General features: G+C 41.8%; 1 long non-coding RNA gene across 1 annotated transcript; it reads left to right on the forward strand.

Moving 5' to 3' along the window:
* Positions 1-2,668: 2,668 nt before the first annotated feature.
* Positions 2,669-16,655, forward strand: LOC109293405. Its single transcript, XR_002096311.1, has 2 exons — positions 2,669-2,877; positions 16,498-16,655. It is a non-coding gene; the product is annotated as an uncharacterized LOC109293405 (long non-coding RNA).
* Positions 16,656-24,345: the final 7,690 nt, after the last annotated feature.

The raw sequence follows: 24,345 nt of genomic DNA on the forward strand, positions 1-24,345 counted from the left end.
ACCTGGGGAGGAATTAGCTGTGCAGGGTGATCTATCTTCTCCATAATCTGAGTCACACATACTTTCAACCTAAAATGACTCAGTTTTTAGCTCAAGGAGAACAGCAGCAAGAAAGAATAAACCTAAAGCCCTTGTTGAGTGATTACGGCATTTGTACCTCCTCTGTAACAGGCTGAAGCTACCCAGAGAAATAAAACAGTTGCTTTCTTTGTTCTTAGCAGCTGAGAGGCACATCACATGGAAAATACAGGCATCACAGTGACGTTACAGCAAACTGGAAGTCCGAAACCTCCAAGACACTAAGTTGTTCTGAAAAATCTATCCCTCGTCGTCACTGAGAGCTGCTGGGTGCTGAGCATTTGAAGTGTGGGAGTTTGTACCGAACCCAGAGCCTGGGGGACTAGCAAGAAGTAACTTAGGAAGTCTGTAGTACAGCTGGGAATTTATCCCCCGATTCTGAAATCCTGTTCAAGCTCCTTACCTACAAAACCTATCCTCTCTCAATCCATTTCAGGTTGCACTTTATTTTGTTATGAAGCAATATGTTGATTGGTGCCACTGTGCATGCATTTGATATATAGCCAGCTACAGACCTAGTTAAAGCTGAGGGTGTGCCAAACTCTCTTTAGAGGATTCCCTTAATGCAAATGTATCTATAGATATTATTTTAAGATGCCTCTCTCTCTCTCTCGCTCTCGCTCTCTCTCTCTCTCTATATATATACACATATATAATTTTAACTGTAGAAGGCTATTGCCTAAGGCAATGGGTCACGTGGCAAGGCCTGCTCAGAAACTAAAGTTTGGTCTACACTAGAAAGTTTGGCCAGCAGAGCTATGATGGCAAAACTCCTTTATCTGAATGAGGGACACTTCTGCCCGCAGAGCTTCTGCCATCTGGGAGGTGGCATGGTGAAGCTGACATGAAAAGAAACCTCCTGACCACATACACTGCTTCCCCTCTCCCATTGTAGAAGGGCTGGTAAAGCTGTGGTGGCAGCAACCCCATAAACAAGTTGTCCAAGAGACTTGCACTGCCCATTTCTCTTCCTGCAGGAGGCAAATGTTTAGGCCCTAAAAAAAATGTTTTTGGGGTTGGCTAACCCTTTCAGGAAAAAAAAAGGGAGCAGCAGCAACAATATCAGGCTACCATGAATAAGTAGGCTGTAGAAGCGAAGTAAAGGATGGAGAGATGGAAATGGTTAATCCACGGTTCCATGGTCCCGCAGGTCGATGCAATGCTTATAACTGTTTTTTAAAGTCTGCTGAGGTTGTGTTCAAAATAACTACCTATAGCACAAACCACTTGTGCCAGTAACACATGGGTGGGCTTATAGCATCCGTTAATAATTTATTAACCCTTTATAAATAGTGTGACCTCTTTTCTCAGCATTGCAGCAATCCGCGGCTGACAGGGAAGACAGGGGATCAGGGGAAAGGCAAGTTTAAATGTTGTGTTGTGCAAGCAAGGGTCAAGGAAGGTAACAGGGAGCACAGAGAAAACAACTGCAAGTAGCCAGAGGCAATAGGAGGGCACAAGCTGACATGTACTGAAGAAAAGCAGGTGGAAGAGAAAAGCAAAACATCCCATTAGCTTGGGGGGTTTATTAATGTTAATTATTTCTTTCCTCCTGAATCCAGAAAAGTGCAGCAGCAATACAAGCTGTTGTTTGTGCAGAAAGGTGTCAGTGCAAGGCGGGGAGGGGGCACACGTGGGAAAAACAGCTGGGCAGAAGGCATTGCTGACACCTAGCATTTGCACTTCCCTGGATTCAGACTTTGTGATAGCAAGGCAAAGAGAGATTTTTTCACGTGGCCTCGTTGAAGTGCTGCCTAACTCGGCTTGTACTTTATTTTTATTTTTCCCAAAGCAAGAGCAAGGCAGAACAGACTGTGCTGTTCGAAGGGACAGACCCACGGCTGATGTAAATAGGTGTAGCTGCATTGGTTTCGGTGGAGCTATATTAACTCACAGCCCCAACCTATCCCTGTATTATGTGGTCTCTCTACACTACTGGTTCTCAACCTTTCTAGACTCCAGGCACCCCTCAGAAAATGCCAGCCTCTAGCTTTCACTCTTACCTTGACTATGGAAAAAGAATAGAGCCATTCTTCTCTCGCAAAGCACCCAGAAAGATCACAACCGGTCAGAATGCTTTTCACACCAAGGAGTCCCACTTGAATCTCTGGCTGTATTTGTGAATGGTGTAGGTGTTTGCACACCTAACAGTCTGTACCCACTGTGCTTTGGAAGCGTTGCTGATACAAAGCTCCCTGCTCCTAAACAGAAGTAGGTTATTACTCATGTAGGAGGAGATTCACTATGCACAAATACTGCACATTCAGGGTGAGATTTTTTTTTCAAGGCTACCTAGGGCAGTTCCATTACTTAAAATCCTCTCCTAAAACACCTAGTGTTATCTGTGATCTTCCTTGAATCGCTTGTTGTATTTCTGCTTCCCCAAATTCTGAATCCATGCAACAACTGAATCTCATTTCCTCTGAAATTTGAGTGACCTGTGACTTCCATGAAATCCCTGATAACATTTAGGTAATCACAATTCACCTTTGTATTTCCCCTCCCTCATCTTCAGTCTCGAAGAACTTTCCACTGTGACACAATCCATCATTTTCCCCGGGCAAAGCTGTAATCAAAGAGAAGGCACAATCTGAACTGGTAGGAGAACAGTATTATCTCTTTTCTATCCCTGCTTAGAACTATTAATTTAACTCATCTTCTCCCATTGACTTAAATCTGATCCAGCTGACGAGTGACTTAACTCTGAAACATCCTACATTTCATAATGCAAAGTTTTGCACTTTTTTTTTAACTTGTCAACTTTACTTGAAATTATTTGTTGCTGCTGGATTTACTAAGGTACGTCAGCTCTGGAGCAGCAGTAGGTCTGCTGATGCACCTTAGTTTTTTTGTTTTGATGATTTGTTGTTTTGGAGTTTTTTCGCTTTTTTCAATCCAAATTGCAAGTCTGATTCCAGTGTTAGATCTTAAATTGCAAAGTGATTGCTAAAGTCTGGCCAGCGTAGGAGTAAATGACTAAAACACCAAAGTGCACTCAATTTAGTAGTAAGATTGCAGAATCCTAGGAGAGATCTGGATGAATATGCATGATGTCCATAATAAGTTGGAGCTTGATGTTTAAATGCTTCCTTCTTTGGAATGATCTTTACAAGTAAACCCACTGGTGTGATTTGCCTAAAACTCCAGGACATAATCAAGATTAATGTATCTGTTTCCTCATTGCAAACCAAAGTTCTTAGAGGGAATTTTATTCAAGAAAAGACCCAAAGTTCGCCCCGTTTTTTCATTTAAGTCGACCAGTTACAGGCACAATGCTTTGCTAATGGGACTGTATGGGACACGACAAAGTGGAGCAAGAAGAGCTCTACTATAATCGGGTCCCCAGGGGGCAAGAAACTGGACCACCCTGCTATCGGAAGTTCAAAATGTGGATTTTTAAGAGGGGCACCCCTACAGTCAATAAAGGACAAAGAAAACCAGCACTGCCCTTGGTTTTGCAGAAGAGCGAAAGCTTCTATCCAGCAAAGCACTTGAGCACGTAAATAGTTCTTCTAGCTGCACTGAACTCATATTTTAAAGTTAAGCATATGCTCAAGTGCTTTGCTGGATCCATACCTAAGTGGGCATACAGGCTGTTAGCTACTACAAGGTTGCTCATGACTAGGAAGAAGCATTGTCCGTGCATTTGCCTTTAAAAAGTCGGTATGGATTTCAGATCTGAGTTCTGTAGTCGGTCTCGCTTCACATGTGAGAGAGGAGTTGTGCCATACAGCAGCACTGATGCTGGCCCCAGAGAAGGGTGTACGCTCATGTAATGTCATCTCCAAGTGGCTGCTTGCAACTGTGATCTTGCTTTCACCAGCCTTTCTTTCATCTTGAAGTCCCTGGATCTGCTGGACAAGAACTTGCGTTCTGGACTTGGACTTCCGCCGGAAAACGAATGGTCATTGGTCCTTATTATCAGGCACTGCTTATCAGTAGGCACTAGAAGCACTGAACTCTACATGTCCCAGCTCTAGAGCCGATCCAGTATTATAATTCCTTTGAGTTACTACCTTGGGAAAAAAAATCAAATGTGTTCTGAAAGTAATGATAACCTCTGAAAAATCAAGCCACAAACTAAAAAGCCAGCCATATCTTACTTAATTTCCTTTTTCTTTGATAGGTTTTGCAATAAATTACTTATTTAATGGATACCATGAAACATCACACAGTGATATTTCAAACATTCCTGCCTTGATCATTTAATACCATTTTCCCCTTTTTTTATTATGCTATAGGCAGAATTTTAATTATAATATGTATGCAAATTATGTTTGTATAATCATATTTGAAAGAGTGTGTGGATCAAATTTTCCAGCCAATTTATCTAAATACAAGCTTTAAACTTTCCCTTTATCACTGTCACAAATACTCTTTTTCTTAATTTGTCATTTCAGATGCTTCCTATTAAAATATCATGTAAGGCTGAATTCCTCTCTCTGGCCATAAAAGAAAAAGCTGGATCTTTGATAGACGAGCTAAACAAAATCATATCGCCCCTGAAGACTCTTTAACATAAAAGTAGCCTTAAAAAGGCAAAAATGAATTGCTTGCTGTCTTTTTAAATTTTTTTTCTTTCATGAAGGGAACTCTGTATGAAAAAGACTGCTGTTAGGTGATTTTTAAACAGGTTTCTTTTCTTTTGACTTGCATTTTTTTTGTTTCATTATAAATTCAGGTTTTGTATATTGTGTAATTTTTTTTTGGTGAGGGTGAGGGGGTAGCAGGTTCCTGGAAGGCTCTTTGGACAACTAGAGAGCTGGTAGGGTTTTGAGTAGACTCTGCCTAGATACATATATGCCAGTGGTTAAAAATGTGCCAGTTGGTGACACCCCAGAAATATGCAGCCTGGTTTTGTAGGCACGGTAAATCTTTTTGTTGATGTGTGCTGCAATGGGTTTTCATTATATAGCTCTTTAAGGCAGGTCTTGATGGCTGACAAGGAACAGAAAGTTATATTATCGAGAAAGAAAGTGGTTTTCAGTCAAATGCCAGATTCTGGCGTTTAGCTGAGCTCTGCCATTCTCAGTATTGGACCTGGTATGTGAGCAGGAGAATACTTAGGTATTATAGTCCACTGGTGCTTCCTTTCTTTCCTCCTCGGCCTGCCTTTCACTGGTGGTCAGCTTCTCCAGGTTGTATCTTGGTGACAAGAAATCTGAAGATTTCTCAGCTTCCAAGAGAAACCCATGATTTCCAGTCATCTTCTATCCTTTTTTTTTTTTTTTAACCAAAGAATGACATGTATTGCAATGCTCTTAGAACAGAGAGAGTTGGTGCAGCGTGGGAAAGAAGTTGAATAATCACAGGTTCTTGGGAACTGCCAGAGGTTGAAATATATTGTAATGACCTGAGAACACAGAGCCCCAGAGCAGGAGAGAGATTAAATGCTTATTTTTTTTCTTTTTTAAGGATTCAGTGCGAGTAGACTTTGCTTTTGGTCCTGTTGACACTGGACTGTGAAATGTAGAGGTTGGATGCTAATTCACTTGCTTTGCGAGTCCTAATTCTATCATTGGAAAAATTAAGTCTGACACCTGGTGTGAAACAAATGTGACAGCCCATTTTTAAAGATCTACATGAGCAGCTTTTATTTCATACCAATTTCTTTATTAGTCAAAGTTATACTAGTCAATGAAAAAGATCAGAGGAATGATGGGTTGGGCCCTGGCTTTATGCTGGTGCTTTGATGACTCAAGGTGGGTTGCAAAGTTGCCTTACGGAGTAAGTGAGGACTGCATTGGCCAGGGGAAGTCAGCAGTGTCAGCAGGTTCATGGTGTAAGCAGGAACCAGCGAGTTTTGCTGAACGTGCAGTCAAGGAAGAACTTCTTTACAGTCCGAGCCCCCAAGGCCTGGAGCAGACTGCTGCCACAGGTGGTGCCAAGCACCTACTCTGGATTCCTTTAAGAGTCAATTGGACATTTATCTTGCTGGGATCCTGTGACCCCAGCTGACTTCCTGCCCCTGGGGCAGGGGGCTGGACTCGATGATCTGCCAAGATCCCTTCCAGCCCTAATGTCTATGAAATCTATGAAATACTAAATGGATTCAGTTAATATCATGCTGTTTTTCCAACACCGACTTTCCATTCTACCAGCACCATGATCGACATGCCTTAAGGTTTCAAGAAGGGCAAAAGCAAGCATCCTCGTTAGATAAGATAAATGGGTTCCTTTTTATTGATGACTGTCAATTAGCAGAGCAGTGCACCAAGGACCTAATAAAAAGGTGGGCACTATTTTTCTGGGTGGCATCATCTGATAAAGAGGCCATCCTCACCTGAGAGATCCTCTTTGGGACTCATGTAACGAAGCAAAAGAGAACCTTAATATCACAGAAGATCTAAGCTGGGAGGAGCTCTTATCTACTTGAGGGGGAGCCACGGAGGGCTGACCTTGCAGAGATGGCAGGTTGGACGATGACTAAGCTACAGGTACAGTTTAGTACGACCTTCGCCTGTATTTGCCATAACGGGCTGAGGTCTGCTTTCAGTAGACCTCAAAGCCAAGAGCCAGTCTGAGTGGGATGAGAATGCACTTCTCAAGTAGCTACTTAAAGATGGCAGCATGCTCGCTCAGCTAGGGAATCCAGCAGTTTCCACGTAGTGCAGTTAGCACCAGTTGATATGAAGTGGAACTGGGCTATCATTTTCAGGCTCCTGTACAGTAATTGTGCAGTAATGGCTCAGAAAGTCTCTGGCACGTGTAATGAGAGCCTGACTTCTCTACTCTTCCTTTACATCCTTTCTGAATGCCACATGTAAATCCTCCATGCCATATTAGCACATGGTGATGTTCATTAGCAAATGACTCTAGGGTTGTCTAAATGAGGAAAGCAATTAAGCAGATTTGTGCAAGACAAAGCATGTATTGATGAATATAATGATGACACGTGTAGAATAATTCCAGACTCAAAGAGAATGTGAAATCCACGGGGGGGAGAGGAAGGCAGTGCCTTTCAGTGAAGGTGTAAATCAGCAATTATGATCTTTCTTGGACTACCCTTTAAAACTCCTGGATTAATCACTGCTGCACTGTACATAAGGTTCCAAAGAAAGGAAACAACCAATATTTTCACATAATTAAAGGAAATTGCATATCCAATACCTTTTAATGTGATTAACAGTTATGGGGGAAACTGTTTAAAAGCAGCAGTTAAGAGGAATATTAGAGTGCCATTTAGACTGAGTTAAATAACCAAGGTTATATCTACCTAACTGCAAATTTGGAGGGTCTGCCTTGTGGGTGAGATAAAACTGTTCACTCAGATAATGAAGCAGGCAATACCTGAAAGAGATGATAATTGTGACTGCGAAATGGGGCTTCAGCAGTATTTATTTATCTGGCTTTCACCATGATGAATAGAGAATTTGCACAAAATCTCAGTACATCAAAAAGATGCCAGTACATAAAATGGGAATATTATTCTGCAATAAAAAATAGATACATTTCTAAATCCATTATGCAGAAAAAAAGAGAATGTAGGACTGAGCTTATTCCTTGGTCACAGCTCAGTGGGTTGTACTGATTTTTTGAAAGCAGGAGGAATAGAAAAGATTAAGAACAACACATAGTGTAATTTTTTAAAAGACCACTGAAAAGGTGCCATCCGAATAGATGGGCGCACCTGCTGGCTCAGAAACCATGGCGATGAGCATGATATAAATGCCTAGGTAGGCAGATGGAAGGACTGATTTCCATGCACGTGAAAATAATATTTGTATATGAAAATCAGATAATATATTGTTTCCAGTTTTGCAGAATGGCAGTATTTAAAGGCCACAACTGCAACTGGTAATCTGTTGTCTGAAGCTTGTACAAACACAGGATGGGTCTGTCCTTGCAGTGAAGAGACCTGAAAAGAGATGTTAAAAAATGGCTGGGGCAAGAAGTGGACTCAAAGAGAGGGGAACTGAGTTGCCCTTCCCCACAGCAACTGAGAAATGGTTAGACTTGTGGGTACCTTGTGTTCCCTGGGATCTAACTGTATTAACAAGCACTGAGCTGGGGAGATTTGTATAAGATGGGGGTTGGCAATCCCCTTGCCCACAGCCAGTGCAACTACTCCAGGCCTTAGTGGGTTTGTACATTTGCTGTCTGGTAGCCCCAGGACACTGCTCTGTGCCACAGGGTGATAGCAGTAACTCTTACAGCTGCCTAGTAGCAAATGTACGGCTAATGGAGATGCATGCAGAATTCAGTCTGTAGACACTATTCATATTTGTGCCTAAATCTTTGTGGACCAACTCACTTAAATGCGTCTAGGTGCCATGTCTGTTCTGGGCTTCTCATGGTGTTTTTTTTCACCAGGATGGTGGAAGTATGATGAAAAGACCACATTTCTGTACAGCTGCATTTTTATGGATGGACCAGATTTTGTGGGGCATTTAGCTATATAAATGAGTACATGCAGCATTCAAAAAGCCAGCAAAATCAACATAGAAACATTGAGTTTTACCCAAATGCAAGAGCCCTAGGTGTGAGCAGTAATGAGAGTGCAAGAGGTGGTCAAATCCCACTTAAACATCATCTAAACAAATATATACATTATATCTCCATAATTTGCTTATGAAGGGTGGTAACTGGCTCCTTGCCCCCTCTCCCTGTCTGCTTGACCAGTGGCTCTGACCCCAAGAGGACAGCAGGACCTGCTCTTCCTCCTACTGCAAACCAATGGGTAAGGCTGATGTGGAGAAGGGCAGCAGATATCTCCCCCTTATCAGCCAAGGTAATTAATTGTCATGGGTGCATGTTCCCACCACCTGCTTCTCCTTCCAGGGAGCAGTGGAAGAGCAATGATTGTCTGAACAGTCTTTATTTGGGACACTTCAGCCTCACTGGAGGCTGAATCCAAACTCTCAATCTTTCCCTTAGTTTCTTGACTTCCACTGAATGATGGACTTGGACCTCATGTCAGGGGAGCTGAGCCAAGGGAGCTCAGTTCATGCATTATCTTATTTTGAACGCTGGCCGGCCATTCTGTGAGCAGCGTGAATGGAGCCGACTTGGTTGGCAGAACGAAGAGTCCCGCTCTCTTTCCCATTTGAGTCATGGGCAAATCTCAGGGTCCCTCCTATTACCTTTGACACGCTGTAACGATGCAAATGGAAGAGAAATCTATTTAGCAGGATGAATGCAGCCTCCGAAATACACTTTTAGGTCTTCTGTGTACCCATCCATTTGAAACGACTTTGTATTTCTTGGAGGAAATGCAGCACCCGTATCCAGAAGAGTCTCATGGTGGAATTTTTGTTAATGCACAAGACAGAGCACATAAAACAAGGCATTCACATTGCACAGCAGGTATATTAAACAGAACAATTAGAACACTGAGCTGGTGCCAGAATACCAAGGTATAATTTGTTGTATGAATGTAGAGACCTGTTAAATTAACTAGGACCCAGTGGATGAAGTGTAAATTAAGAAGTACTTGCTTGTATGCATGTTCTTTGTCTGTCTCCAGAAGGTATTAGTGCTCTTAAATAAGAAAGTGGTTGCACTGCTCAGTTGGAATCAATTATGTGTCAAAGTCACAAGGGAGGAAGAAGACACTGGATAAACACCTTTTGGAGAATACCAGCACCTTGCCTTTAATGCTCCACTATGCTGTTGAAGTCTTGGCCAATGTGTGCTGCCCAGGGTGACTGAGTGCCATTTGGAGCATATAGATTACAGGTTTTGTTGCACAGTTCACTCACATTCAGTTCAATGGACTTTAGGTCAGGCCTTTGATGTAAGATGGAGTAAAAGGATTCAAGCACTGCATTCAGTCTGTGCTGTGAATTGCTAGCGTGTAAACCAGCACACCAAAATTAGGCTGATTCTGTGAAAAGACCATGTCTTATATCCATGTTGATTCTGGTTTCTTGTATGCAGCCTTGGGATCTACTTAACAGGTTGCATTGGCTAGTTGGCTGGCATAGATCCTTCATCATAGTACCAAACCAAGATGATGGCAAGGACATATCTTTCTTTAGTACAAACCTAGAAATCTCCATGCAGGAAACATTCATAAAAGAATGCTAAGGCTGTGCAGGAAAGCAGTTGGGAGGTGATAGCATCACCAAGGTGGTCTTGGTAGCCTAACCCTGCCCCTTGTTATGTGTATGCACTCTGCTACTGACGGTGATCTGTACAGCCACACCTGGAAATGTGGCCCTCCACTGAACCAGCAAGCCAGGCTTCGCCACTCTTGCACCAGTAGAATGACACAAACCAAATGGAGTGCAAGCACTAGTGTCCAGTATGTTGCTCTTCTTCATTGTGAAGATAACCTTGACAATACAAACAGTGGGACATGTGCACTGCAGAGAGCTTAAAACAGTAGCCCAGGGAGGTGGGCAGATTGGTCCGTTGCCCCGGTGGGCCTTTTTAATTCTGGAGCACGAAGATGGCGATTTAAATGTCATCCCGGTTAACTATTCTTTTGATCATTTTAGCAGAAGCATCCTCTTCCTGCACTTAAATACAACTGCTTGCATGCTAAGAAGTCAGTCCCAACAGCCCCCTACCTAGCTCTAAGAAGCTACTTACATTTTTCAGTAAAAAAATCTGCAGCCGATTGGAAGTGGAAGCTGTTAAGGGGCAAATTTCCATGTTCTGAGGGAACCCGGTGCACAGTTTCTTGTGTTCCCCTGGAATGCAGAGAATCCAGAGACCTTCCGTTCAGTTTGCTGCAAAATAACAGTTTTGCTATTAATACACCTGTTTGCTTTCCCCGCTGCTTCCCCCTTCACTCCCTCCCCAGACTCATTCAGACAGATAAACTAAGACAGGAACATTGAGCTACTGTGAATGGAATATGCATAAACAAATTTCCCTTCTATGGATGTGAAAGAGAGATTATTGATACGTTGGCCTCCTTCATAAGCAGGCATGATTGACCTTGCATTCTCCATCTCTGTGGAGTACAGATAAAGGTTCTTCCTCCCCCCCAACCATCAACATGAAAGTAAAATTGCTCATTATGACCTTATCTCTAGCAATCAAGAACTCCCTGGACACTGTCCTGGTGCTTATGTGCGTCAGCTTCCCATTTATAGCACTATATACAAGCATTTCCTTTACAGCTCTGCCTACAACCACTGGATATGTATAAGAAAATGAAAGGACATAAGGATGAGATGTATTGTGTAATGTTTTAAGTGTTGAAATACTCCAAATATATCAGGATCTGCCTGGAACGCAAAGTCAAAAAATCCCCCTGAGATAACTCAAAAGGGAAAGCAGTCAAAAAAGCAGTGTGCATATGACTGCTAAACAGCCCGAACCTCATTTCAGTTTATCCGGCTGTATGCAAAGCAAATGCTATAGGCATGTGCTTAAAATAATGTAATGGAAAGCAGCGCTTAGAAGTTAAAATAATGCTGGTATTAAAAACAAGTTGCACATAAAGAGAAACCTGAAGGAATAGGAAATGGGAAGCCAGGCGCTGGAGACGTATTGCTTTTTGAAAGCTAAACTGATTCAAATGAAAAAAAAGAAATATGTAATCCCAGCTTGGCTACTCACTCACACCAGCAAAATAACTCATGGTAACCAAGTGACTTGACCTGTCTGCGAGCAGAAAAACTGCCTGTTTGTTATTGAGTACCCAAGGAAATGTCTCCAAAGGAAATAGCATGGTTAGAGTGAGGATTGTCTCATTAGCATGCATCCCCACTGTTGTGGCAAGGAAGGAGAAGAATAAAATAAGTGCAGCAAGAAGAAAAACATGTTTCTTAATAGAGCTGGGACAGAGGAGGAAGAAGAGGGAAACAATAACCTTCGGCGGTCTGTTTACAAGAACATCCCTCTAGCAATCTGTCTCTAAATTGGCTAAAAGGCTGGGCCAGCCACAGAGATCTCTTCGGCAACCCGCTGGCCACTGACTAATTGGCTTAGAGTAATCATGTGCTAACTGGCTGAAAATGGGATCCCCCGATTTAGCTGATTGGGAAGGCAGATGCAGGACCTTTCAGCTCAAGGTTAGTTGGTGAAATCCCCCCCTGGTCAAGGTGACAGTCAGGTAATTACTCCCCCACCACTGGTTTGAGGTGTTTGTAGATTGAGTTCTTAGTGGGCAAGTGCTAACAGGAACTGGCTGGAAAAAACCCCCAAGGCTTTCTGTGGAAAACTTGGTGTCTCCAGTGTAATGTGAATAACCAAGGTATTTTGATTTTAAAACATCTCTGTTGGGCCTTCTGCTGTGTAAGCCCCAAAAGCATCACCGGAGGGTCTGGGTCATTGTGCATTGGCCAGAGGGTGGGACCCACAAAGGAGACTGGGAAATAGTGTCATTTTCACCAAAATCAGATGAGAGGATTCCTTCCCCTCCCCCCCCCCCCCCCCCCACCAAATGCTTCCTTTCATCAAAAACTCCATTTATGCTTAAGAAATTCTTTCAAATGAAACTTTTATAGCCAGTCCTTTTATGAAAAGCCAGCGTGCTCCCCAGCAGACCCGAAAGTGGACCAGATGTACTTCCGGTCCACTTCTGGGTTCGCCGCCGAGCATGTGGAGGGCCCCCCTGCACTCCTGTGGGGCGCTCCGTCTGCTCCAGCATTGCAGCGATCACAAGCTGCGCCTGCTACCTCAAGGTATGTAGAAAAAGCTTTTAAAGCTGTGTTTAAGTCCGAATCGCTGATTCTCTGAATCAGCATCGAGTCTTCAGATTCGGATTCGGCCGAATCGAATTGGGGACAGTGATCCGAATCAACAAACTGAATCACTGTCCCTGATTTGGGCTGAATCTGAATCGAATAGGGCCCACTTTGCACACCCCTACTATCTATCCCTAGATGCTCATTAGCAAATGTAAGGACCAGACAGAAGAGGGTCCCCCATTGCCAGGCAGTGGAGACGCTCCTGATTTTAACTCCCAGCTTGAGATGAGTCAGGTTTAGGTAATTCGGGTCTGATTTGAGGCAACATTTGCTTCTTGCTCTGGTTTGATAGATCAAGGAATCTGGTCTCTAGTTTCTGAAACATTAGAGAGTGAATGGAAACTAGGCTCCAGACAGTGACACTTTAAGTTGCATGTTGGCATTAAGGCACCTAATCGGTCTATCATAAAATCAAATTGTAATTGAACTCCAAGTCTGGAAATCTGAAATGCTATTGTTCTAGCTCAGGTAAAGGTAAGGTTTCATTCTAATGAAAAATTCTTAATGCATCTATCTGGGCTATCCAAGAAAATATTCACTATATCGCATAAAACATGGAAATAAACTCCTGGTGGCTGGAACTTACCCACTCCTATTTTTTCACTAGATTAAATGACTGAGTAATAGATCCATAAATGAACATCTTATTAGCCTAATCCTAAATGGAAGAGTACACAAATCAGCCATTTGTCTAGTGGATATCACTTATACTTGCCATCCATCACAGTCAAAGGAGATGCCTGGTTTAATTTATCACTGCCCAGACAACAACTCCCAGAGACGAAGGAGGGAGAGGGGAACCCGAACACAATTGGATTTGGACTAAACATGCTGTTCTCTAATTGTAGGCCTGCTTGGAAGTAGTAAGTTTAAAAGTTTCATTGTAATATATTCCAAAAACAACAGGAGCAGGAAGGGGCAGGGGAAAACCAATCCAATTAAAAATAGGTGAGAAATGTAACGGACCAGGCACAGTTGAATCCACATGCAGAGAGAGGCTGTAAGGGGAAAAAAGGGTGAAGAACACTTCCGGGCCTTGTGCTCCTTCCCTCTAAAGTCAGTGGGCTTCTTTCTTCTGCGTGCAGTGAAAGATGGATCAAGTCCTTAATGAACAATAGTCTGACTGTGGCTTGGCCTGAAGACCTGTGGGTAACAGCATGGTACCAGGAGGCAAAATTCTCTCCATGATTACCCCTAAGCCAAATCCAGTTGGGGTGTCTGAGGCAGTAATTGGATATTGGCCCATACAAACATCAGACTGTGAACCCCTCTGTCACTTCTGCTGCCCTAGCCAATACCCTCCTTCTCTTTGTCCCTGCAGACATTTCTGTCCCCAGGATTAGCACGTGTGCTTCTGCACTCCTGGACTCAACGTCTGGGTAGCACAGCCAAATTCACAAAGGACATTTTTACTCCTCCATTACCTGTGTGATACAAGGGGCAAACACACCTAAGTACAGACTGTGGGCGTGTCTGAATGAAAGGGGAGCCCTAAATTGAAGCAGTGGGTTTGAAAAAACACCACTTCAATTTAGGGCTGATTAAATGTCTGTGTCATGCACCCACCCTGCTGACTTATCTACCTCTCCAGCAGGGAGGGGAGGGTGAGCTGTCGGTGGGCGGAGTGGTCCCTGGGCTGTGGGGCGAGCTGGGGCTGGGGCTGGGGCTGGTGCAGCGGCAGCCCCCCCTCAGGCAGCACCTACCTGCAGGCACCCGGTTTGGGCAGCCCCGGGGGGCACCACAGCCGCGGAGGGAAGCACTGGGCCCCCACGCAGCTCAGGCAGACAAGCAGGCTCCAGGGGGAAAAAAAATATCTGGCTCATTGCTTTTCTTGGGCAGAGCCTGCTCCCCCCGGCTGCTGCCAGACTGCTTGCAGGGCTTCCTGCAGAGCTGTGGAGCTCCACGGAACCCGGTGCTTCGCTCTGCAGCTGTAGGAGTTTTAGTTTGCTGCACCCCAAGTCATTTAAGGTGCATTACACCACCAAATTTCCTACAGTGGCTAGAATTAATGCACAATACACCACCGAGGCATGCAAACACCGACACCATTAAAGCAGTGCGAAAGCATTTAGCCTGCTTTAAAGTGTTGTGTGCACGTGCCTCTCATTTTGTCTGCACACGGCCTGTGTGCCCTCTCCAGTGTATTACCTTCTTGTCTGCCCACGTAAGCTTGGCAGAAATGATGTTCCATCTGCAACATTTCATATAGCAGAGATGCCCACTGATCGAGAAAGCTAGGTAGGCTTTGTTCTATTTCTTCCAAACAAATCCCTGTTGAGGGGATACAAAAAGCCAAGAAGTGCAGCCACTTCATAGGCCACCAAAAGTCCTGTCAATCATGAAGCAAAGTATTTTATCATAGTCGCCATCGTACAAGGTTTGCAGGACTTTTGTGCTGCAAATTCATATGAAATTATTGTATTAATCTTGCTGGAATCTTAATTCAATTACCAAAAATTCAATCAGTAAGCAGTCCCCTGTAAATTATAGCCATTAATAGTCATGCAAGTAATTATGGCATTAATGGAATGTGATGAGTATCCATAGCTCAAATATTAATTCAACTAGAACTAGCGATATTGCTAAAAAGTTCCTCCTAAGCACGGTTGGTGAGACGTGCTATCCAATCAGCTGGTCCATCACAACGCAGTCTTTAAAATCTTTGTTTAAAACTGAGTTATAGTTATGATGAAAGGGCTAATGCTGCTCTCTGATGGAAGTCACACTGAGAGTTTTGCTCCCTGCAGTATTGGAGGACTGTGCCTAAGGTATTGAGCTTTCCCAATACAGTCTGAGTAGGGTACTACAAATCTATTGTTGTATGCAATAAATGCAAAAAGAACCAGAATTTTTGCTAGCACCTTGAGTTTTGAGGGCCAGATTCCCAAAATGATTTAAGCTCCTAGTTTTCTTTTGATTTAATTGATTTCGGTGGCAGTTAGGAGTCTAGGTGCTTCTGTGCAGCTCAACATGAATGATCATTGAATGCCACAGTCCCACTGATGTCAAGTTGCCACTGATGTCACCAGGGCCAGGCTTTCACCTTTGTCTTTCAGTGTCCATGTGATAATTTGGACATGAAAACAGATATGCTCTTTTTAAAATAAACACTTGATACTTTCCTGTTACTGACACTATAACTTGGCCAGGTAACCCTCCTTCAGAGTCCAATATTATCAAGAATCTAGGTAACTTATTTAATTGCATCTACAAGGCCAGACATGTTGGAAACACTGACATGGATGCCATCAATATACTTAACGCACAGTGGCCCATGATTCCTCACAACTGAATGTATTCATTGAACCAGGTGTCAAACAAGACAGACCTTAGGTATGAAGGATCTCACGAGCAATTCATCCCTGGCTTCCAAGACCACATGGAAAGGAAAATACAAAGCCATAGAAGAATGTTTCCTTGGATCTGATAGCAATCTCAAAACTATAGCTATGCATGATATTTTTATGGTGAATATATGTGTGAATTCATTTCTGTGCTGAGTCCAGCACAAAGCCTAAGTACAGCTGAACTGTGGATTTTGCCAATAGAACTATTTCTTATAGTCCTTCGAAGTACTGTTGACTTTAGCAGGCAATTTGGATGCACAAGGAATAAAAGACCAGATCTCTGAGCCCTCTTGTGTTGCACAGTAGTTGCGTTCTTGAAGAAACTTAAAGCTGGACAAGACTACAATTTATTTGAAAATGACCGATTAAGCCATAATTTAGATGCAAGACTTATCATCAGTATTCATGTCTTTTGTTCTCCTCAGATGGCTGTTATCAAGCCAGATTTGAAATGATCGGAAATGCAAGAGAATTACAGGCGTGGAGAAGAGACTTACGGGGCTTATTCTGGGATTTCATGGCATTCGTGCAAGGCTGATATGCACAGCAAAAGTCTGGAAATACAGGTTGTATTTATGCGTTTTTTTTCTTTTTATGAGCACTACTCAGTCTTCTGCTGTAAAGAAAAACGTAAAACAAAAGGGGAGGGAAAAATTACATTCAATCAACATTAGTAGCACCGACTACATCAACATACAATTGCTCTAAAGAGCTAATACTTCATCATACATGATTTAAATACTGATGATTGAATTAGCCATAAAACTATTGAACTTAAAGGCTGTATTATCCCATGAATGCAGGAAGCATCATTTTTACGGCAGTAAATATGAATATGCCATACTCAAGGGCATGAACAGGTAATCACAGTGGCTCCATAAAAGAGAGCATTTCTTTCATGAAAAATATGTTTGAAAATATACTTCATGGAGCTAGATTCGAAGCTGGAATAATTCAGCATAGCTCTGCTGAAGTCCATGTGGAGTTATGCCTTGCTGATTTGTGTGGTCTGCAGATCTAAGATGTTGAGTTAAACAAGACCAAGAGTGCCCACCTGTCACTTTTTAATTAGGAGTAATGAGATGAAATATAAAGCACAGGAAAATGTAAGTTGAGAGTGTGAAAATGTTGACTACTGTGTACTGTACAGAGCTGTGAGTAAATTAGCATTGTATAGATGACCTATACAAGTGTTGTTATGATATTATTGAGTCACAGATTTTTTTTTTAAAGCACAGGCTTTGCTAAGGGGAACGGTTACAGTCAAATATACTTCCACACTGTTTGTTCAGCAACTCTGTATCCCTTGTTTACCAGGAGAGCACATATTGGACATCTTCAGTGCTGTCTAGTAGGACTGAATAATATAGTACAATAAATGTCCTTAAAAGTGTTGGAGGGTTGGCATTTTCTTCTACCACCAAGCTCTATGCAGAGTGTCATAGATGCTCAGTAAATTGTGGGTAATGGCAAAGCATTCCATAGCCACTTCTTGGATTTAGGGACTAAAAAATGTGCTGTCTTGGTACTGATATTGGAGTATCTCTTCCAGGGTTGCTAACTGTTACAGAGGCCAATGCTAATTTATGGAAAGTCAGTACAAAAATCAGACTAGAAATGCCTGTCTGTAAAACCTGTTTAAGAAAGAAAAAGAGCCACCCATAAAACATTAAGCGACTGGAGCTCAATTGAAGGTCTGTGGTTGGAAAGCAGTTGGAGGGAAGTTAATGGACAGCAGAGCATAGCAAAGCCACCTGGTATCTAAATGGGAATGTTGAACCCTCCAAGGAGCTTTCTTTCAGGGCTTTGTAGACTTCTTTCCTGTAGCCATGTGCTGCTGCTGAGTGATGTCAGCTGCCTGTACAGTTATGGGTCATATGCACACTTATTTGGGAATCAGTGCTAGGATACAGGGAGCAGCCCCAGTGGGGGTAAGACTGGGGAGCCACCATGGTGCAGGGTGTACTTGGAAGCATCAGGATATGGGGGCAAGAGGAGAACCCTGGGGTGGGGGCAGCACAGTGTAAAAGCATTGTTCCAGTCAAGCAGGGTTGCCAGCCCAACATTTTTTTTTCAATGTAAACTTTTTACTGACAACCATGGTTTACTTTGTTACCACAGTTGGTGTTAAACGACTAAATTTGATCCTCCTCCCTCCCCCCTTCTAACTGGGGCCTGGCAAAACAGTTACATTTATATTATGTAAAACATGTCAGTAAAAACGTGCCAGTAAAAATGTTTATTTTTTTTAGTAAAAAGTTTGCAGGTTGTAAGTAAAAAATGTTTTGGGGTTGGCAACCTTGGACTCTGTTCGCAGTGGTGTGAGCCATTATGTCTCACTAAGTAGGCTTTCTGCTGCATACAGGTGGGCTCTCAGGAAAGTCAAAGTTAGCTACCAGAGAATTAAGTTATTAGCAGTAGTTAAAAATGTCACAGTATTCCAATGGGTTCATGGCTGGACTTCATATTTCAGTGCTATGTAATCACATCTATCAAAGCAGTGCATTCTGGGACAAGTGACTGAGTCCTTAATATTTTGCACCACTGTTAAAGCATAATTAAATTGGAATTACCCTAATGACATATGAAACTAATGTGCCTTATGAAGATAGAAAATAAACTCAAAATATAAATAAATGAGTTGGGTTATGCAGGATAAAAGCTCTAGCCACTGAAAATGTAGAGGAAAGATCTGCTTGTTGCTACTCAACTGGAATGAACTGGCATACTGTAGAATCAGGCACATGGCTTCTGTTGGAAAGTGTGATGGTATATGTGGGTTTCACTGGTGTAACTAGGATCAGAATACAGCTTACTCATGGAGTCAGCAGTGTGAATTTGCCCTTTTGAAAAGTCAAACATAATGCTCCAGAAAATTCTAATAAACCATTCATTTGTCTAGGCACATGCCTGGCTTTCATCACCATACTCCTCTAAGCTTATCACTCAAAAGTGTTCACAGTTGCTGTAGGTTATCATTCCCTTTTGTCTTGCATTCCCCTCCAAAAAATGCCCTCATGAAATCAATCAGGAAGGGAACCGATTTTTTTTTTTTCCTTGTCTCATCTGAGCTGCAAAGAAAAATTAGCTCGCTGTGAAGAAACGAATGACCCTGTTCTACTCATCTTTCTTTTATTCTGGAGAAAAAATAGAGCATTCCTAATCACTCTCCTTTCATATAAAATCAATATTTGATTGAAAGTGATATTTATTTTGAAATAATGAAATGCCTATTCAAGGCATGGAAATGCAGTGGTCTGAGGTAAAAGAAAAACTAATTCCTCTTCATATTTCATTCCAAGGAAAATGCTTTGAAATGATGAAAAGCAGTTATGTTGCTAGGTTCTGAAGAAGGGGAATAGTATCATTTCCTGGTGAAACAAAAAAAGATTTGATCAATAAAATACATCAAACTTATTGCATCCTTTAAGCATTTTTTGCATTAATTTATCACAGCTCTCGATGGGTTTATGGTGTCTTTCTTTTAAGAACCTAAGGAATATGAAGCAGCTTCCATTTTCTATATTCATTTTTGGAAATGGATCCCTTTTAGCAAATGAAGATATTAAATAACAATTATGCCTCAGAAAATTAAAATTTGAGAATGGCTTTTCCTGTTAGGGTTTGGTGTCAATATGAGGAAACGCCCCAATGCCTGAATGGCTATATAAGTGGGAGTCTTCCACAGGGAAATATATGACAAGATCAGCATTGCCAGGTCTTCAATATGAAATTACCATATTGGAAGCTGAAATTGTTGTATTTTCTGAAAATCTGCTGTACACTTAAAAAAAAAAAATGCAAATAAGTCTTTTTATTTACTATATATTTCTCACTGTAAGTCTCCAGTAAATGAGTGAGAACTAGGTCATCAGTCGACACATTTCTTTATTTCGAGGCAAGCAGTCATAAGGAGATGCTAACAGTGAACCCAAAAGTCAGTTAAGACTCCTTGAGAGTGACTTGTGTTTTGCATATGCTGCATGAATTAACGGCCTCAAAAATATCATGCATTTTGAACGCTTTTAGTGTTATGTATCATGCATTGTACAAGGGTTGACATTATTGTACAAATACAATAAATATTGTAAACCTGGCAAAACTGGCCAAGAAGGATGCCTAGATAAGATCTCTCCCACTGAAATCTCGCAGTAAAGGTGTTGATGCTGTGCTTTCACTGTTGGTGAATCCAGTTCCTATCAGGGCATTTTTTTAAACTGGTTTTGGGCCACTTTTCACAGGTTAAACCTTCTGCTTGGTCATGCCCCTTCCACATGTAAATAAATGTGGCAAAACAGACTTTTGGCTCCTCTTCATCAACCACCGGAAGCGAATGAGACAAGACTAGGAACTAGAAAGCATTGAATCTGGTGAGTCATAAAAGTGAGATGGTTGAGGAGCTGGTATGATGAAAGCTTTGTGGGCAGAGTTTGGGTAAAATGTTTGATATCACCTTTGGCAAGATCGGTGAGTTCTTAGCGAGTAGTAGTCACTGCAAAGACTCAATGGGAGTTTCAGGATAATGCATAAAAGAAAAACAATTATCATCCTAACAAGTCCTTACCTTGGCACAAACAAACTGTTCTCAGGACATATTTTTGTGAAACTTTAGCTGTAGTTTAAGGTGTATCTTATGCCAGTATACACCTGTAGGCCTCACTGGAGTCGCACATGATTTTATAATGAATTCAGGTTTAGGTCTATCGTACGTTAGAGGGCCCAAAGTCTTGAACTTCTCAGCTTTTTGTATGAATGAATGAAACCAAATGAAGTGAAATGAGGACTCCATTAGATATGTCCTGATATGGAATAGATGTTTTGTCTGGGGAGGAAGAGCTGGTGCGTCAAGTACATGACAGAGTGCAGCATGGGATAGCGGTGGGGATCAGGCTGGGGGATAGACTGGAGATCTACACTATGGGATTTCAGTGTCTTTACTGTTCCTGTGGAAGGGATTGTCATTGGTCATCTAGCCCATACTTGTTGTGGGGTGGCGCCGTCTAAAAAATGAAATCTTTTAAAGAGGAAAAATGACCAGCAAACAGCACGTCTTTCAACTATCCATGTCTTTGCGCCAAGGGGGTAAGCTTATCACGTGGCATTGAGAGAAGGAAAAAGTGGCTAGAAAGGCTATTTATGGATACTCTGCTGAGTTTTACCCCTCAGTCAAGGCTTAAGGCACCTGTATTTGCAGGATTCCACTCTTGTCAATGAAAAGAATCAAACCTATATAAGAAACTGTTCGTAGCACATTCACTTGAAGGGAGAGACTTCTGAGGGCTTCAGTGGGCTTTAGATTAGGGTCCTTGTATCTTTTCATGTATGCTTGTACAAAAGAAAATGGCCATCCTGTGCCCCTGGAAAATGCTACTTTGTCCTTAAGATCTGGTGATGGATTACTTTTAAAACATGGAAACTTACTGTTTTTTGTATTTTTTTCCCCCTAGACAGTGTCATGCACTTAAATAAACAAGTGTCATCTATCTTTAATATGTGCAACAACTGCATAGCATATCTAATTTGCATCTCATTACATTCACTTTAATTTTGGGAATACATTTGCTGCCTGATTGGTCTCAAAATAGTATGATATTACACTTTTTTTATTCCAGAACAAACTTTTTCACATCAGTTTTATAGATACAGTGAACACACTTGAACTTGTCATACCTATTCATCTGCAAATCAGTTCTTGCAGAAACTTCCATTATTCTATTCATTGACTTAAAATCCCCTTATTTTCCCCATCTAATCAATATAACTCTTTCTCTGGTGTTTCCCCAGTGAATAATAGGTTGCAAACATCCTCTGTTAGTTGCCAGGGGGCACCCAGAAAGATATTATATCTCCCACGTGTGCTCCCCAGGAAGTAACTAGGAATAATGGGTGCAAACTAGTGGAGAGTAGATTTAGGTTAGACATTAGGAAGAAATTTTTTACAGTAAGAGTGACCAGAATCTGGAACGGGCTGCCAAGAGAGGTGGTGCTATCACATAACTTGGAGGTCTTCAAGAGGAAGCTTGATAGTCGCCTGGCTGGGGTCATCTGACCTCGGTCCTCTTTCATGGCAGGGGCAGGGGGTCGGGCACAATGATCCATTGTGGTCCCTTCTGACTCTGCAATCTATGAATCTATGAATTATTTGGCTGGTGGTATTAAGGCTTGTAGCTTGTGTATAGTAGGGGCTAATGTTTATTCTTCCAACCCTTGAGCTGCAGGGGCAGCCTTGAAAAACCAGTCCATCTCCAAAGATGCATATCTAATCTGCAAGAAAGCTGATCCCAATTCTGTGAATGTTGATGGACCTGTTTCAGCAGGGTTGTGGTCAGACCCAAGGGTGGAATATAGATAGGAATGGGGAATAGGGTAGATATTTCCCATGATGGCTGATGCATCATGGGAAATGATGAGCAACTGATGTGGTCTCTGAATATTTGTGGCTATCAGTGTAGGTAGGATAGCAGTTTGGAGACTGAAATACCCCATCAGGGCTTTATTAACCACGGTTTCAATTCCACAGATGCTTCACTATATGTAAGGCTCTGTTCTCATGGACAATCCCATGGACCCAATACAAGTGTGACTGGTACGATGATGGCAAACAAATAGGTATGTAGTAGTAGTTTAATTACAGCTTTCATCAAAACAGTACAATAACCTGGACAATACAATTGTGTTTAATATAATTACAAATTAATTAATGATTCATATCTATGGTGATTGGTAAGTGTGCTATCTCATAGCTTGGGAAAACGCAGGGGAATTTCTTGCTCTCAGAAGGGCTTTATTGCAACTGCTAACACACACAGGAAGATGACTGACAACTGCCTGCTGATGTGATCAAGTCAGTCCTCAGGAAGGGAGTGAACCCTTACTCCTACTGTAACAGCATACCATTTTACACATTCTGCCACATTAAAATTAAAACAAAACATAGTATACGATGAGATAAAGTAGGTAAGATGAAGCAATACACAATGGTAGAGTAAAATAATAAAAACAGGGGGAATGTATTTGATTTTGACCCATATTCTTTGTACAAGTAATACAAATATACCTAGGGAGTATAGGGCAAGCTACTAGTTATTAGAGAGGAGCCAAATTATTTTTTCATTAGCCTCGTTCCACTAATGGAGAGATCCATTTATCTCTCATATCTTCAAAGAATGAGTAAGACCACGCATAGTGATTTAAACCATCTGTCATTCTTCTGCAAGAACATATCCTATCTTTATCCTATAGAGTCCGACACCACCTGCTTATAAAAACTGCACATCTCATTTGAGTGAATTGCAGCCTAGTAATCTTGTTGTTGCTGTTCCCAGTTTTGTACTGAAGGTAGGTAGGTTTTGTAGTTCAAAAGAGTGCTTTATTCATTTCAAAATAGGAGAAGTTCTAGGAAATCTCACTGTCTGCATATCTGTCTGTATGTTGACACCTTTAATTCTGGAATTTATAGCTTGTTTTAAATATGGGGGTAATATTGGGTCATTAATATTGAATCATTTTCCCAGGCCATTTATTTGAAGGAGAATATAAATATTATTTGACCATCCAAAGAAGAGTTTATTTAAATGAACATGATGTCTGTAAATGTTAGCTTGCCTCTGCACCTGCAACTGATACTGGGCTTTCCAGGAAGGGCAGCCCATTGGTCTGTCCTAAAAAGTCTCAATGGGAATTTCTGAGCACTTCAAAAATCAGGCCCTTATGTAAGCAACTAAACGAGATCTCTGCTCCTCGGAAAATCCAGCCCTGGTTTTGGGTCAATTTTCTCTACTCATAGAGGTGGGGATGGGTGTAATGCTGCAGTTCATTCATAATTAGCATTCACCTGGACTTTTAAGGCCATCCGTTTGGGCATCTGTATCTTGGAAGTATGATCCCAGCAATATCATTCTTGTCTCTGTTATTCTGCCTTGTATTCTGGCTGAGATGTCATAGGGAGTTCCATGCTTGCTCATCTCTCTTTGCTCTCTGTGAACATTGATGAAGTTTCCATTGTTGTAAGCTCCATGCTGTTTTACTTTGTGCAATGACTACCTTTTCCAGAAGAGGCTTATCTTTAAAAAACAATTTTAAAAAAATTAAGACGCTTCAGTGAGGGCCTTTCATCGTTTCTTTCCAGTCACTGTGCCCTAGTTCATTTCAAGATGACTGTTTCAATGTTAATTTTTTCTGAGCGGCTAGAGCCAGTAGAAAAGTGGCTGTGAAGAATGAAAAGCAAGCTTTGAGTGGTCTTTGGTCTTTCTGTTTTTTGTTTCTTTTTTTCC

This window comes from Gavialis gangeticus, unplaced genomic scaffold, assembly GCF_001723915.1.
Source record: "Gavialis gangeticus isolate Ggan-Ray unplaced genomic scaffold, GavGan_comp1, whole genome shotgun sequence".
NCBI classification, from domain to species: Eukaryota; Metazoa; Chordata; order Crocodylia; family Gavialidae; genus Gavialis; species Gavialis gangeticus.